Source organism: Arachis hypogaea, chromosome 19, assembly GCF_003086295.3.
Source record: "Arachis hypogaea cultivar Tifrunner chromosome 19, arahy.Tifrunner.gnm2.J5K5, whole genome shotgun sequence".
Taxonomy (NCBI): domain Eukaryota; kingdom Viridiplantae; phylum Streptophyta; class Magnoliopsida; order Fabales; family Fabaceae; genus Arachis; species Arachis hypogaea.
The window spans coordinates 45,973,604-45,989,382 of NC_092054.1; the positions used below are offsets into that span (position 1 = coordinate 45,973,604).

The 15,779-nt window shown below is 31.0% G+C and overlaps 1 long non-coding RNA gene across 1 annotated transcript; it reads left to right on the forward strand.

The window, feature by feature from the left end:
* Positions 1-866: 866 nt before the first annotated feature.
* On the forward strand, positions 867-1,322 carry LOC140181992 (uncharacterized). The gene is made up of 3 exons (XR_011877754.1): positions 867-987; positions 1,085-1,160; positions 1,266-1,322. It is a non-coding gene; the product is annotated as an uncharacterized lncRNA (long non-coding RNA).
* Positions 1,323-15,779: the final 14,457 nt, after the last annotated feature.

A 15,779-nucleotide genomic window follows, 5' to 3' on the forward strand; every position in this document is an offset into this window, starting at 1 on the left:
CATCCCTTATTTCTTTATATGGTTTAGTGATTTTAGTAACTGGTAATTTCCATTTTCTTCTTCTTCTTCTTCTTCTTCTTCTTCTTCTTCTTCTTCTTCTTCTTCTTCTTAATTCTCTTGTATAACTAACCAAACCTTGATTATCTTGGTTGTTATAGTCTCATGGGTGATGTTGGAATAGTTTTGTGTTTCTATGATAATTTCCTTGCTTCATTCTTCCTCTGAATATGATTATGATTTTCATTTATTTCAGGCCTAAAATATGACTATATAGCCATCAATCTCTTGAAGGAAGAGCAATCTCATCCCGTTTTGTTTCCTTCCTTTTATTTTCCTCAACATCCTCACTACTTAATCCCCAATCTTCTGCTAACAAAAACTATAAATAACAAGTAATGATATGCTCTCTTGGATTCAGTTTGTCAAATTGGAAATTTGAAATGGTTATTTTGTAAGGAAAGTTTATTTCAGGGGTCAAAATTGTAGTCTTCCCTGAATTTCTGGTTCTCTGTAGATATGAATTTTGTAAGGAAAGACTATTTTACATGTGCAGTATGATTGGTGTTTACTCAATATTTTATTTGATCATGTTCAGAATTCCTCAAGCTCAACCCCATTGGTTTCGTGCCGGTTCTGGTGGATGGCGATCTTGTGCTTGCTGACTCCTTAGCCATTATTATGGTCATCCCTCCAACTTCATATCTAAATGCTTTCTTTTTGTACCCCTTTCCCCCTTTATTTCCCTCATTCATATTGTTGTTTTGTATCTATGCAATATCTGGATGATAAGTATCCTCAACACCCTTTGCTGCTTAGTGATATTCACAAAAGAGCAATCAATTTCCAGCTACACCTGCTCTGTGTCAGTTAGTGGTTGCAAACTCTAATGAATGCATTGCCTTCTAAGTTCTAATCATGTCATCTCATCCACAAGCTACCCACATCATTTCCTCGTCCATACAGCCTCTTCAAAACATAAGCTTTCTGGTGTGCATTCGGTTCCTGATTTTCTATTATGAATGAAGCCGTTGTTCCTGGATGTTTCAGCTTATACTTTACACACTATGTCCACTGTTATTTGTAGAATTACATCGGGGAAAAAGTCGGCCCTGACAAAAAGCTTCCTTGTGTACAAGGTGTCCTTAGAAAGGGCTTCACAGGTGATGTTTGATTAACTTGCTTATACAATAAAGGCTTTAAATATGCATTTCTGTTTTTTTAGGGCATATTCTAATGCTATCTTACTATTACCACTTTTGTTTTAGCACTTGAAAAACTCTTGAAGGACCACACGGGAAGATATGCAACGGGAGATGAAATTTCCTGGTATGTTGGTATTTTAAGGGGGCAGATGATTCCTTTTAAGGGGGCAGATGCTATAGTCTCATGTGTGATATTGGAATAGTTTTGTGTTGCTTGCATTTACATTAATTGCTATGGCTGGAATTCATATGTTGTTGGCTTTATTAACACTTAACGGAGTTGTATTGCTATAGCTGAAATTTGTTTGTGCAATTCTGGTTGTTGTATTTCTGATTTTCTGCACTTCTGTTTGCTGTGGCTGAAAGTTGTATTGTTATTTTTGGTTATTTTCTTTTCATAATGAACTAGAAACATCGGTTGACTTGGTATATATGACATAACATAGCAGATATAGTATGACTTGGTTATTTCTGATTTTATAGCTTTTTATTTTATGGGTTATAGCTTATGCTTTTTTTATTTTTGAATTCTAAATTTGGATTTGTGAAACATTATTATGCATCGCTGAAACTTGTACAAGGTACAGAAAGAATTAATGATATCAGTCATTGATAGTTTTGAGTTTGATTTTTAATTATGAATATTTTTCTAACTATTTTCTATATAATTATGCAAGATAATAATGAAGATTAAGCTGATTATTATTGTGATTTATTGGCTAAGATAGAGTAGTATTGGGAATGGATACATGTGTGGTTAGTTGACTAATGACTTTTAATAGAAGATACTTATGTAGGATATGTTTTTTGTAGAGTATTAGTAGTAAATTCTAAGTGTGAGATGTATGAATATTCACAACTTCATTCTAGTATTGTTGGATCATTATTTTAAATATATTTTGGTTAGAGATAATTTTTATTATTTAAAGAAATTATTTAGTATAATTATGTATTTATTTTTATTTTATAATATTTAACTCATTTAATTAAAAATACAGAATTATTATACATGTAATCATATTACTAAATATTATGTTGTATTAATAATTATTAGAATATTATATATATAAAAAAAATAAGGAAGCTAAGGCTACACTTATATATGGTAGCTATAGTATTCAAAAAAAAATTGAAGGACCTAAGGCTACACTTATAAAGAGTAGCCATATCATACAATGTGGCTATGCTTTATAGCTGATGCAGTAGCATTGAAAAGCGTAGCCTATTCTGGTAAAAATGGAAGCTGAAAAGTGTAGCCTTTGGTCCTGGACAGCATCACTTGAAAAGCGCACCCTATTCCCAAACGCCAAAAGCGTAGCCCTTGGTGCAGAAAAGCGTAGCCTTTGAGAATAGGCAACGGCTGAATATGAATCACCTCAAAAAGTGTAGCCGTAGCCCAGAAAGCGTAGCCATAGCCTAAGGCATCATTTTTTTTTTCACTTTTGGCTACACTTTTCAAGTGTACCTGAATGGGTGTTTTTTTTGTAGTGGATTTGCAACGGTAAGCTAAAAGTGTTAATTAACAGACAGTCATGTGTTTAAAGCTCTAATTCTTGTTATTCCATAAGACCTACTATATGACAGACACTTAGAGTATACAATAAAGCATAGTTAGTCCATTTCCAAGGCTCTAATTAGGACGAACTGCTCTGATACCATAATGTAACACCCTAACTTCTAGCACCTCATGATCGTACTAAAAGCTCAGGCGTTACTTACCTCTAAACATTTTTATTCTATACTATTTTTATTCAATATTGAGCCTTCGTGAATACAAACCGAAACTTTCACCAAGAAAACGAAGAGTCGGTACTTTAAATCATTTAATCACAAAATTATATATATCCACGTAGTATTATATACATAGACTTACCCAAAGATCCTCAAATACAATTCCTACCCCTCTAAAAAACTAATATTAAATATGCTGGGGAGTCCCTTGATGAGCACCTTGCCTGCGAAGATGCTGCCGCTCAACTCATCAAAGAGCTTCTCGGCCGATCTGGCAAGTACATGGATGATTACAACTATGACGTCATCGAGGAGTGCTGGGGAACCATAAGGGAGCCCGAATGGGAGTTGGGGTGGTTCAGGACTAGTTACCATCGCCTTAAGGAAGACTTCGTTAACTTCAAATGAGATGTGAACCCTGACTAGGATGATTCCTCCGGCTCCGACGACTCCGACGCCTACTAAGTCGACTGCCAGATAACTCACCCTTGAGCACCTCTTGACGACAAGCATCGAACACTCAATGGTGGCTCACGTATCCGTTGTTACGTCTATCATCCATGGACGTACCTTATTTTCCTCAAGTGTGCTAAAAATTTTCGTTTCAGTGTATCCAAATGGAACCCTACTTATCAAATGAATACAAACCCTACTATTACTATTCCCATAAAGTAATTGATGCTGATCTCCCTTGTATCCATTTTCAACTGAGCAATTCTCCATCTACAGTTTACGCTGCACAAATAAACTATCACAACGAACTATTGCAACCTCTCGAACAGTACGTCTAAACCTTCGACCTATTTAATAATTACTGACATAGTAAAAAAAGAGTCAACAACTTTAATAATAACTGACATATTCTTATAACTATTGGGAAACAATGATGAAAACGTAAAATGTGAATCAAAGTATTTGTTAAGTTATTTAATTTCACAATTATTCCTTCATATTGTATTGTGTTAGTTTTAGTTAAAATGATCAGAATATTCCATTAGCTACTAAATCAAGGTTAAATCATAAATAGGGTTCGCTGCAACTCTGACTTAAAAATAGGGAGAATGTAACTTTTTAAACTTTTAAACATAATACAAATGTTATTTATATTTTTTTAAATCTCACGACAAATACAGCAAAAATACATTATAAAGTTGTCAATATATTTATGATATATTTCTAAAAAAATATACTATTTATACACACCTATTAAAATACAACACAAGAATGATAAACTCTTTGGTGATATTCTAATGAGAGTTTTCTTGTAGATGGACAACACTTACATAAAATTGATTTGGTTATTACTTTCTTAGATTGTTGAATAGTGGTAGATTTTTTTATTTTCTTATTCTTAGTTTTAATGATATTTTTACTTTGTCTATGTATTGAAAATAATGTCACCTAGACTTATTATTATTATTATTATTATTATTATTATTATTATTATTATTATTATTATTATTATTATTATTAAATAATCTCTTTTTATCATGAATGCAATTAATTATTTTAAGATAGTAACTTATTTCATATTTGGTGTTGTATAAAAATTAATTCAAACTTAATAAAAAAATTAAATAACTAAAATTATAATTAAATAAAAATATAATTTTCAATTCTAATGTATTAAAAATATATTTTAAAAATAAACTAACCAAACATATTTTTATTATTTTTAACGTTTCAAAATAAATTTTCTTCTCACACAAAAATAGAAAATATTTTCATGAGCCAATCAACCTCTAAATTGTTCTACCTCAAAACGATTTGTACAAGACATATTAGTAACAAAAATTATTTAAGGACAAATAAGTGATATTGAACAAAATTTTATTTTAAACAAATGGATTTATCGAGAATGTTTATTTTGATAAAAATACTTAAGTACAACAAAAATATTGGTCATTGAAATAGATGCTAAATATTTCCAAGTTAAACTATGGATTAGAATCTTACGTTACAATACTTATCTTAAAATTTTACTCTTAATAAATCTTTGTTTTTCTTTCAATTTTTATTTAAAATTTAATTATCTGTTAAATTTATATTTTTTACTACTTCAGTTATTAAGAAATACATATTAAATAAATGTTTAATTATTCTGTTGGTTTCTATAATTTTATCAAAGTTACAATTACGTTTTTATACTTTTTTTTCTTTTCAGTTGAGTCCCTACATTACTTTTAATTTTGTAATTACGTCCTTTTTATGTTAAAAATGTTAAAATTAACATAATATTTTTACCAAAATACATTCGATCAAAGATTTAATTAAGTTTTTAATTATAAATATCTTCAATTTGCGAAGAAATATTCAGTTAACTCTAATATTTTTTACACTAAGAAGGACTTAATTACAAAATTAAAGCAATATAGGGATCTAATTGAAAAAAATATAAAGACCTAATTAAAATATAGTAAAACTATAAGAACCAACAAAATAATTAAATCTTAAATAAACCTTCATCTTTCAGCATATAAGTCATATTTCTGAATGTATACTTTTATACTAATTTATTATTATTATTATATGTGTCATACATTATATTATTCCCGTATTTGAATCATATAATAATACTCCAGTAATTAAGTACAAAATTTTATTCATATTCTTATGAATTTCAAATACTAATCATTAAATAGAGTAAAAATTCTATCTATAAAGGAACAATATAAACTTTTGCATTTTATTACAAGCTATTTATATTAGTAATAGCATAACCAAAATTAAAAGGACCTAATAAAATGCAGTTTTTGTATTTAAATACTTAAGGCTCTAGAGAAAGCAATGACATAGTTATTATTAGTTTCAATTAACTAATAAAATAAGAGTTAAGCTTGGTTTTAACGATGTTTGTGTTTTGATTAATATGAATGGGACCATTTTATTTTTTATTCCAATAAACAACGACACTCAAAATAGAGTACCTAACCCCAAAAGAATAAGGGATGCCAGAGTGCTCACCTATTAAGTTTATTTTTCCTAATTTTTTGTTGTGCACATAATATACTTACATCTTCAATTGGTACACCCAAAAATCCATCTTATAACCATAACATAGTTGGAAATTCTTTAATTTTTTTTATTTTTTCCTATTCTAAGACTTTGCTTCATTTACCTGCTTTAGAAAATGTGAACCCAAAAAATCCAGAATTTTTGGATCGTAACATTCACAAAAATAAAACCAACCTCCACCTTAAACCCAAATGTTGTCCCTTATCTGGTTCATCATTGCAGAGTCCAATCTCCATCAACTATAACACCTTGTTAACATTGTTAATTTCAGCAGCTAGCCTGGCTCACTCAATATTAGCTAACCCAGTGAATAGTATCCCAATATCTTTCACTAATACGCTGCTCAGAACCCTAAAACCAACAGCCACACGTGTCTACAAGGCACTATCTAACTGAGATTCTCACGACCTTTGTATGAACTCTACTCTGTATGCTATAATTGTTCATAATAGAAACATAGATACGATGATACACAAATTTTTTAATTTATTTGGTAATTATATACATAATAGAATATTATATGTAATAATTTTGAGAAATACTAATTTATTCTAAAATCTTAATCCACAACATTTCTTCCTCCACTAACACTATCACCACCTAGGCATTGATATCATCCAATAAGCCTACCATTTATTATCCATTTGTAACTCTACCAACATCATCCATCTTCTTTCTATCATCCATAATTTCAAAAACAAAATACACGAATAAAACTATAACAAATTAACTAAATTTAAGACAAAGAATGATGAAGCAATGTTGAAAAGATGAGAAAAATAGTAAAAAAAATTGAAAAATAGAAATTCTCTCATCCATCATCTATAATTTCAGAGGGGAAGAAGATGAAGGTGGTTCTTTTAGAAGGAGGAAGATCTGGGAGGACAACACAATGAAAATGAAGAGAAATAGAGGAGAGGCAAAAATGGATAGAGATGGCGATGGAGATGATAACAATGACGACGATGGTGGATGGTAGATTTTGAGATAGTGGGAGGGATGAGAGAGCCAGCCAGCTAGGATCTGAAAGAGACTAAGAGAAAGTGGAAGTAATATTGAGGGATGGTAGATTTGCTTTATCACAAAGTATTAAGAGTGAAAATGTCCAAAACATCTATATCCACCATGAAAAATTTGGGTCTCCACATTTTCGAGAGGTGCAAAATACATGTCTATTGTGTGTAATTGTGTATCACCATATTTTTTAAAATTTGTGTCTCAATAACCAAACGATGAATGTGTGTCATCGTGTCTTTGTCTTTAAAGGATGCACTTACTAACCAAACACATCCATAGGAAACGTTTCAAGTTTATCAATGTCCTTTACTAAAACTTTCATGCTCTATGTACAAAAAATTTTTAATTTTTCTTTTGTCATTTAATGAGGTAGTTAATGACCATATTAGCATATATAATAGCTTTGAAATGACCCAAGTGTTTAGCTCAACCTTGGTAGAGGCTTGATGGTGGCTAAAAAAGTTTGTATTTTAAATAGTAGGATAGGTGTGCGACTTCTAATGTGTAATGCCTTCCCAATTTATAACAATGAATTGTGAATACCTGTTATTTAGGTCTCACTTGTGTCTCCTTTTAATCTCTAGAATGTGCCGACCTAATGCAACCACCGTTGCTATTGTGCTCTGCTGCTTTAACTATTTTGTGCTTCTCAACCTTCTGATTCCCTTCTGGTTGATCATGGTGGGCTTTTAGTTCTGTTTTTTCATTCACCATGAACCTTGTCCCGTGATCCAAGATCCGTTGCTAATTCTGGTTCGTGGTCATTGTTGCACATGCTTATGATTAGAGCTTTTACTCGTGCTGTTTATGACATATATCTATATTCTGTTTCCCTATGAATGCACAATAGCACATGGAGGCATGTATAGAGTAAGACACCGCCTACCAAGATTAGCATAACATAAATATCGGCTTTGTGGTTAAATATATCATTTAACTTAAATTAATCTACTTATAATTAACAATAATGTTATGCAGCTAAAAATGTTGTCAATTGCAAGCAATCTCACTCAGCTTTTGAACATCCAAACCCAAACCCAAATCCAAACCCATCCTTCAACAATATTTTTTATTTTTTTATTTTTTGTGATTGGACTGTAAGGAGCCCAACTGATACAACAAAATCTCCAATACTAGGAATCCCCTTAACTTTTTTGAAAAAGAACCCCCTTCCTTTTCAATCTTCTTCTAATAAGCACATGCCTACTTGCCATTACTTCTAGTTTATTGCTTCTTCTACGATTACACTCTTTGTCACTTTCATCACTCCCATGTCACGCCCTCTTTATTGGCAACCTATTCCAGACAACTATGTGGCACTGATGCCTGGGTAAAGGGCAAGAACTTCTGGAACCACGAATCTTCTTCTTTGCTGCTTCTTCAATCTCCATCTTTGTCAGCTTGGTCCCCTATTGTTGAAGAAGGCTAAGTCTGATGCTTTGTCACCACTTTGAATGAATTGGACCAGCTGCAATCACAATCTCTCATATTCACAGAATCTTCATCATCTTCTTCCTTATCAATCATGGTTGTGACCTCCACTGCCATGGTGCCATAAACCTATCTTCCACTAATATATAGTGAATCTCTTCCTTTAACCTGATGATTACCATTTTCAATTCATGTCCACCCAAAGCAACTAGCCTCACCTTTGTTATATCCAATGATGGTATCATTTACTACCAACATTTGGAAGAGATGAAAACTACAATACTAGTATAAACCCCCAACAAGATTAAGAAAACAATTAAGAGTGAGTGATGATATTAAACAAATTTGTTAGCCTCTTTTTGAGTCAAAGGAAAAACAATTGCAAACAAAAGCCCACCAACAAATTAGCTTGGCTCACCATTTAAGCCATCTTCACTTGATAGTACATGATGCTAGGAGCATCTATTTTTATGATAATATTTCTAGTTGAAATAATAGTTACGATATATTATCATACTAAGCTTTTGAGTTAGTCACATATTGTCTAGCACTCTAAGGCTCTCCTTCTTTCCACTACTATAAATATGTATAACACCCCTTCCTTTTGCTTACTTAGTTGAGAAATAAGGTCTTTCTATTATATAAGTTTTGTGCTTATTTTCTTTAGATTCTTTTAAGAGTAAGGGATATATCCTTAGTTTATCCAACTAAGATGGATGCACAAAGCTAGCTTTGAATTTAGTTGGATAGAGATACATGCTCAACACTTATAGCACCACCAGAAAAAAAGATTTAGCCACAAAAAAGTACCCACAAAACCATTAAAGTAGCAAAATTATATGTCAATCCTTGAAATTTTCTACGAACATCCATCCCTGTGGCTAAATTTTATTAATTTGTCACAAATAACACTAACAGTGACCTCCTAAACTAAAGTATTTCACAAAACTATTTCTTCTCCATTTGTATCAACATCTTATCAGTCCTTGTTTTTCATCTTTTTCTCTCTTTTTTTTTTCTGGACTTGCATAGTCTCTGTGATAACATATGAAAGAAAGCAGACGATTAGAGAGAGAGAAAACCACTTGAAGAGTGAGGTCAGATCTAACCATCCAAGGTTGGAGGGCATAACAAACTTGGAAGCTTTAACAAATACCCAAATCAAAGTTGGAAAAGAGTAGTATGTATTATGAGTCCTTTTTTCTCTGCTTCTATCTCTTTCTCTAAATCCCTTCTTGCTACTTGAATCTCAGATCTCATTTTTCTCCTTTATGTGCAAGTAATTCATTGTGAAGTTGCTAATTCTTTCTCTTGTCATGAAAATGGCTTATGATCCATCTATCTTCTTATTCTTATTTTTTTCTTCTCATTATTTTTGCTACGAATTCACTTTTCTATGACAAGAATTGTATTGGGCTTTCACATTCTTGGATATCTTGACTTTAATTTGCCACAAACAAGGCTCACTGTGGCTAAGTCACGCGCGATGAATCAATTTGGCATGTTTCCCGCCATTTTCCCCAATTTTTATTCGAATAATATTTCTCTAATTTGGTAAAACTTTTGTTTAAATATTTTCTCAAATTTGTTTAGTGTAGCACAAAATCACAAAACTAGAGAGTTAGAAGAATCCTTTTCCAGCTAAAACCTAACTACTCTTTTCTTTTGTTATGATTTTTTAATTTCGGTGATGATAATGTTTGTTTATATTTTGCGGCTATAATATATGCTTGGATTTTACTCATTTTTTTCTTATATTTCTTTTCCTTTTCTAATTTTTGTTCTTGAGTTATGGAATAAATTTTGTCTTTATTTGTTATTATTAGGTTGTTGAGTGTTAGTTCCTATTAGTGGATAGATTAGTAGGCAGAGCCTTATTGTTTCTTATTTGATTGTTGATTATCCCTTTGTTGTGCTATGTCTCTTTGGATTGATGCCTTGTTGTGCTGTGGTATATCTCAATTGCTTTCCAATTATGGTGACTCTTTGTAGACCATCAAATATTTATAGATATTTAGAAGACGATGACATTGAGACAAGGTTCAACAAATCAAGGTGCAACAATGATCAAAATAACAACACTCCTAGTAATTACTCTACCATTTTAGCTAAGATTTTTTTAGTGTTAGGAATCTCTTGTAGAGCACACAAGATTTGTTCCTTGACACCAACTAAGAAATTGTAATTTCATCGTTATGCGTTGACAAATTATTCATTAGTGAACAAGTTTTGCGAGTGAATTATATTGTTATTTCTAAATTAGACATCAGTTATTTTTTATAACTATTGCATAACCGTAGTCTACTTTATTAGAAAGTATAAATATGATATTGCTGGAATATACTGTGTTAAAAAAATACAACTAAGTTCATTGAAGACTACATCCACACTAAATTCCATGAGTGATTTAGAAATTATGTAAGTTATTTATAGTTAGTAAAACTTATCTATTCTAACATAGAATTTAAAATCACATTTTGAAATCTTAATCTATCTAATACATGTAGGTCACACAAATTAATGATCTAGATGTCACTCATGAAAGAAGGTGGCTTGCAGAAAGGCCTAATGATATTGTAAAAAGATGTGAGGAGTATAATGTTCATGTATTCAAGTTTTGTATAATTAAAAAAGATTAAAGACTTAAAATACAAAATAGTGCGGTGTGGTTATGTCCATTACTATTATTAATAGTGTTTCCAATATCAGGAACCCTGTTATACTAGCACGCGATAATGCATACTATAATAAAGTAGTAGATATGATAGAGTTAGACTACTTTAACAAACTGAGGGTTGTGTTGTTCAAATGTATATAGGTTGATATCATACTTAACAAGGGAATCAAGATAAATCAATTTGGGATCACAAGTGTAAAAATTTTTCTAACTTAATACACATTGGTGATAATAAAACATATGAGTCATTTATTCTTGCAATGAATGTGAGAATGGTTTAGTATGTTGGTGATCCAGTTGATGAAAGTTAGTATTTTGTTCGTCACATGAAACCTAGAGATTCAAATGATATAGAAAATTTGAATGAGAAGGATTTGGGTGAATTATTGGTGGAGGACATACGATTTTGTGAGCAACAAGTTAAGAATCTTAAAGAGTTTCAATTAGCCAAGGACGAGGTTAATGAACCAGAACAAGATGAACTGTATATTGACAAAAACGATAATAATATCGGTAATGGTGATAGTGAAATTAATGAGTTAGTTGACATTGATTAATTCTAGATATTTTGTTATGCTAGAGTTTTTGTAGGTTTCAGAGTTTTTAGATAGATATAATATTTCTCTAATAATATTGAGATAATTTAATTTTGTTATTCTACATAATTTGATTTGATGGTTCTACACAATTAACATTCACATATAGTTATAGTGAACAGCATATCATAATATTATTTTATTAAAATATCTAAAGATAAGATAATTTCAAATGATTAATTATTACTTTTTTTTATCTTCATTGACATATGACCTTAATATTTAAGGGTGATTGATGTTCTATTCCTACTATTAAATTTTCTTGATTGTTATCTCAAAAAAAAAAAAAAAAACGTAACTTTTTTTGGTTGTGTGTGTACTGAATCCAATATACTATCAGCTAAAAAATTAATTAGAATTTTAGAATCTCAAAACTTTTGTTGTATTTAGAGGTTAAGTTAGATGTTATATATTTTTATTAAGGAAGGTTACATAGTTTTTATATATATTTTAGAGTAGGTGTTACATTGCAATATAATTAGATTAATTATTCATTTTAGTTAATAAGTTTGGATAGTGTTACTTCATATCAATTTGAAAACACAATTAATTAGTATTTATAGCAATTTAGTATCATAAATAAATTATAATATCTTTAAATTTCAGTTAATTTTTAGGTGAGAGTAAGAGGATTGATGTTACCATGAATCTATTAGTTAAACCCATATAAATTACCTAATTAGTTAGTATTATAGATAGAAAACTATTATTATTGTATTGGCAAACAATTAGTGAATTGAATATTGAACTTAGTTCAATTTGAAATTTCTCCCCCTAATTCGAAGAGAGAGTTCTAACAATTGAATAATTTAATTAAAAAAATTTAAAATTTGACAATCAAGGTCAATAAAGATTTGGGAGGCAATGTCATATGAAAGCAACTATTATCATGCTAAGTTTTGGTTAAATCTAAAATAAGACAAAAAGGACATTGTCTTTATCAACGAAACGATAAAAGATTTATAATAAATATGGATGTATCCTTAGAAAAAATTATCTTCTTGTAGTATTCAAATATTTTATGATCATATCGAATATGATCAATTTGATAATGATATTGATAAATATATATAAAAAATGACAGTATTTATTTTTTAACCAATTAGCTTAAAGTTAAATTCTATTATATAATTTATCTTTTTATTTTTAATTTATTTATTGGTGCTTCCTCAATAAAAATGTGACACCCTCAAATACATAAATTAGTGCTAAATCCAGGAACCGCATTGTTTGAATCATCAGCACAAAGTGAGGAGTTACATGGGTGGCAAAAGAAAATATTTATTACAGTGACTTTTATTTATTTATTTATTGTTATTATTATAAAAATTAAGTATAAAAATTATACATGCTCAAAATTTAAATTTAAATTCTTAATATTTTTTATCATTAAAAAGAAAAAATTATTTTATTGTATAAAAAATAAAATAATTTGAAATATATTTGGTAGATAAAGAGTAAAATGAAGAGACAGATTTCTTAGATTAAGAAAATTTAAAGATGACTTAAGCAATAATGACCAAGCTGAATTTTTAACATTTAAAAATTTAAAGTGTTTCTAAATTTTAATGATTTTTTTACGGCAAGTTAAATTAAGCACCATAAACCTTGAAAAAAATTTAAGATATATTTTCAATACTTCTATTCACATCTTTCAAATTCTAATTTCTATAGCACCTAAACGCACTTCTTTAAGCACAATATGATGTTTTTCTCCTAATTAATTCACTGAATCCATTAAAACTTCTTCTATTTTGCTATTTTGTTACACACAGGAACATGTTGGTATAGGTAGATGATGAGCGGATATTTTATACGCTTTTTGGCATAATTTTCATATAGTTTTTAGCATGTTTTGTTTAGTTTTTATTATATTTTCATAAGTTTTAGTGTAAAATTCACATTTTTGGATCTACTTTGAGTTTGTGTGTTTTTATGCAATTTTAGGTATTTTTTGGCTGAAATTGAGGAGCTGGAGTAAAAGTTAGCAAAAGTCTGATTCAGAGACAGAGAAAGCACTGCAGATGCTGTCCGGATCTGACCTCCTTGCACTTAGAAGAGCTTTTCTGGAGCTACAAAAGTCCAAATGAAGTGTTCTTAATGGCTAAGAAAGCTGACTTTCAAAGCTTTCCAGAAATGTATAATAGTTTTGCTTCAGAATAGAAGGCCCAAAACTAGCGTTCAACGCCAGCCTCCTGCCCCATTCCAGGCGTCCAGCGCCCAAAGAAGGAGACCAGCATCCAAACGCCCAAAGAGGACCCTTAGCCAGCGTTTAACACCCTAAAGGCCTCATAGCACGTGGATCTCATCAAAGCTCAGCCTAAACACTCACCAAGTAGGCCCTGGAAGTGGATTTTAGCACTAAAAGACTGTTTTACCCTTTCTTATGTAATTCTTAGTCATTAGTTTAGTATTTGAGGGATATTTTACATAATCATAGAGACCTCTATGCCATATTTTCATTCATCATTGTGTTTTCTATTAGTATGAGTTTCTAAACCTCCTAAGTTGAGGGGAGGAGTCCTGCTGAGTTTTATGGATTAATAAAAGTACTACTGTTTCTCTTCAATATGTGTTTGATTCAATTCTAAGATGTATCTTCGTTCTTCAACTTGATGAATGGGATGACCCGTTACAATCATCCTCCAAAAAATAGGCAAGCTGAAGTCTCAAATAGAGAACTAAAGCAAATCCTAGAGAAGACAGTATGCACCTCTAGAAAGGATTGAGCTAAAAAGCTTGATGATGCTCTGTGGGCATACGAACAGCTTTCAAAACCCCATTGGAACGTCACCATATCAGCTGGTATATAGAAAATCCTGTCATCTGCCCGTGGAACTAGAACACAAGGCCTATTGGGCTACTAGATTTCTTAACCTTGATGCTAAAGCAGCAGGTGAGAAACGGCTTCTCCAACTAAATGAGTTGGACAAATTCTGCTTAGATGCATTTGAAAATGCAAAGATCTATAAGAAAAAGGTAAAAAGGTGGCATGACAGGAAGATATCTTCCAGAGTCTTTGAACCAGGACAGAAGGTCCTACTTTTCAACTCAAGAATCAAACTATTCCCTGGGAAACTCAAATCCCATTGGATGGGACCGTTTGTGATTACGAACTTCAAGGTAAAGAAAACAGGTTCACTGTCAATGGACAGAGGGTTAAGCATTACCTTGAAGGAGACATAGAGCCAGGAGGCTCAACGCTGGTACCAAGTTAAATACAGTGAAGTCCATCTAAAGACATTAAAGAAGTGCTTGTTGGGAGGCAACCCAATGATTACTCGTATATTATTTTTAATTTTCTAATCATTTATGTTTTAATTAGTTTCTTTATAATTAGTTTGATTATGTTTTAATTAGGTTGATTTTAATGTTAGTGATCATGAACAGTGCTTAAACAGAGACAGAATGATGGAGAATAGCAAACAGAGTACCCTGGAGAAGGGATCTCCCTGGTGTTAAATGCCAGAAAAGAGTGGAAACTGGGCATTCAAACGCCCATGGAGGCAGCAAGTCTGGCGTTGAACGCCAGCCAGGGAGCCTGGTTGGGCATTCAACGCCCAAAGGGGAACACAAGCCTGGCGTTTAAACGCCAGCCAAGGTACCTGGCTAGGCGTTCAAACGCCCAAAAAGGAGGGAAGTATGGCGTTGAATGCCCAGCAAGCAGAGACAGCAGCGTTAAATGCCAGAATGCCGCCATTCTGGATGTTTAAATGCCAGCAAGACAGCATGGGAGGTAATTTCCAAAAACTTATCTTTTCTTTATTCAATCTATCTTTTTCAAACTCAATTTTGAATTTCTTTGATTTTTTAATCAAATTTTGTTTAAACATTTCAAATTCAATTTAATTTCAAATTTAAAATAATTTCAAATATTTTTAAATCTTTTTCAATTAGTTTTCAAATCATTTCAAATCTTTTCTTATCTTTTGAAATTTTTGTTCCTATCTTTTATTAAACTTTAAAATCTTTTTCATACTTCTTATCTTATCCTTATATCTTTTATATCTTTTTCATATCTTTTTTTTATTTTTTTTATCTTTCAAGTTCAAAAACTTATCTTTTGCTATCTTTTTCAAAACTTTTATCTTTCTTTTAAGATTAATTTCG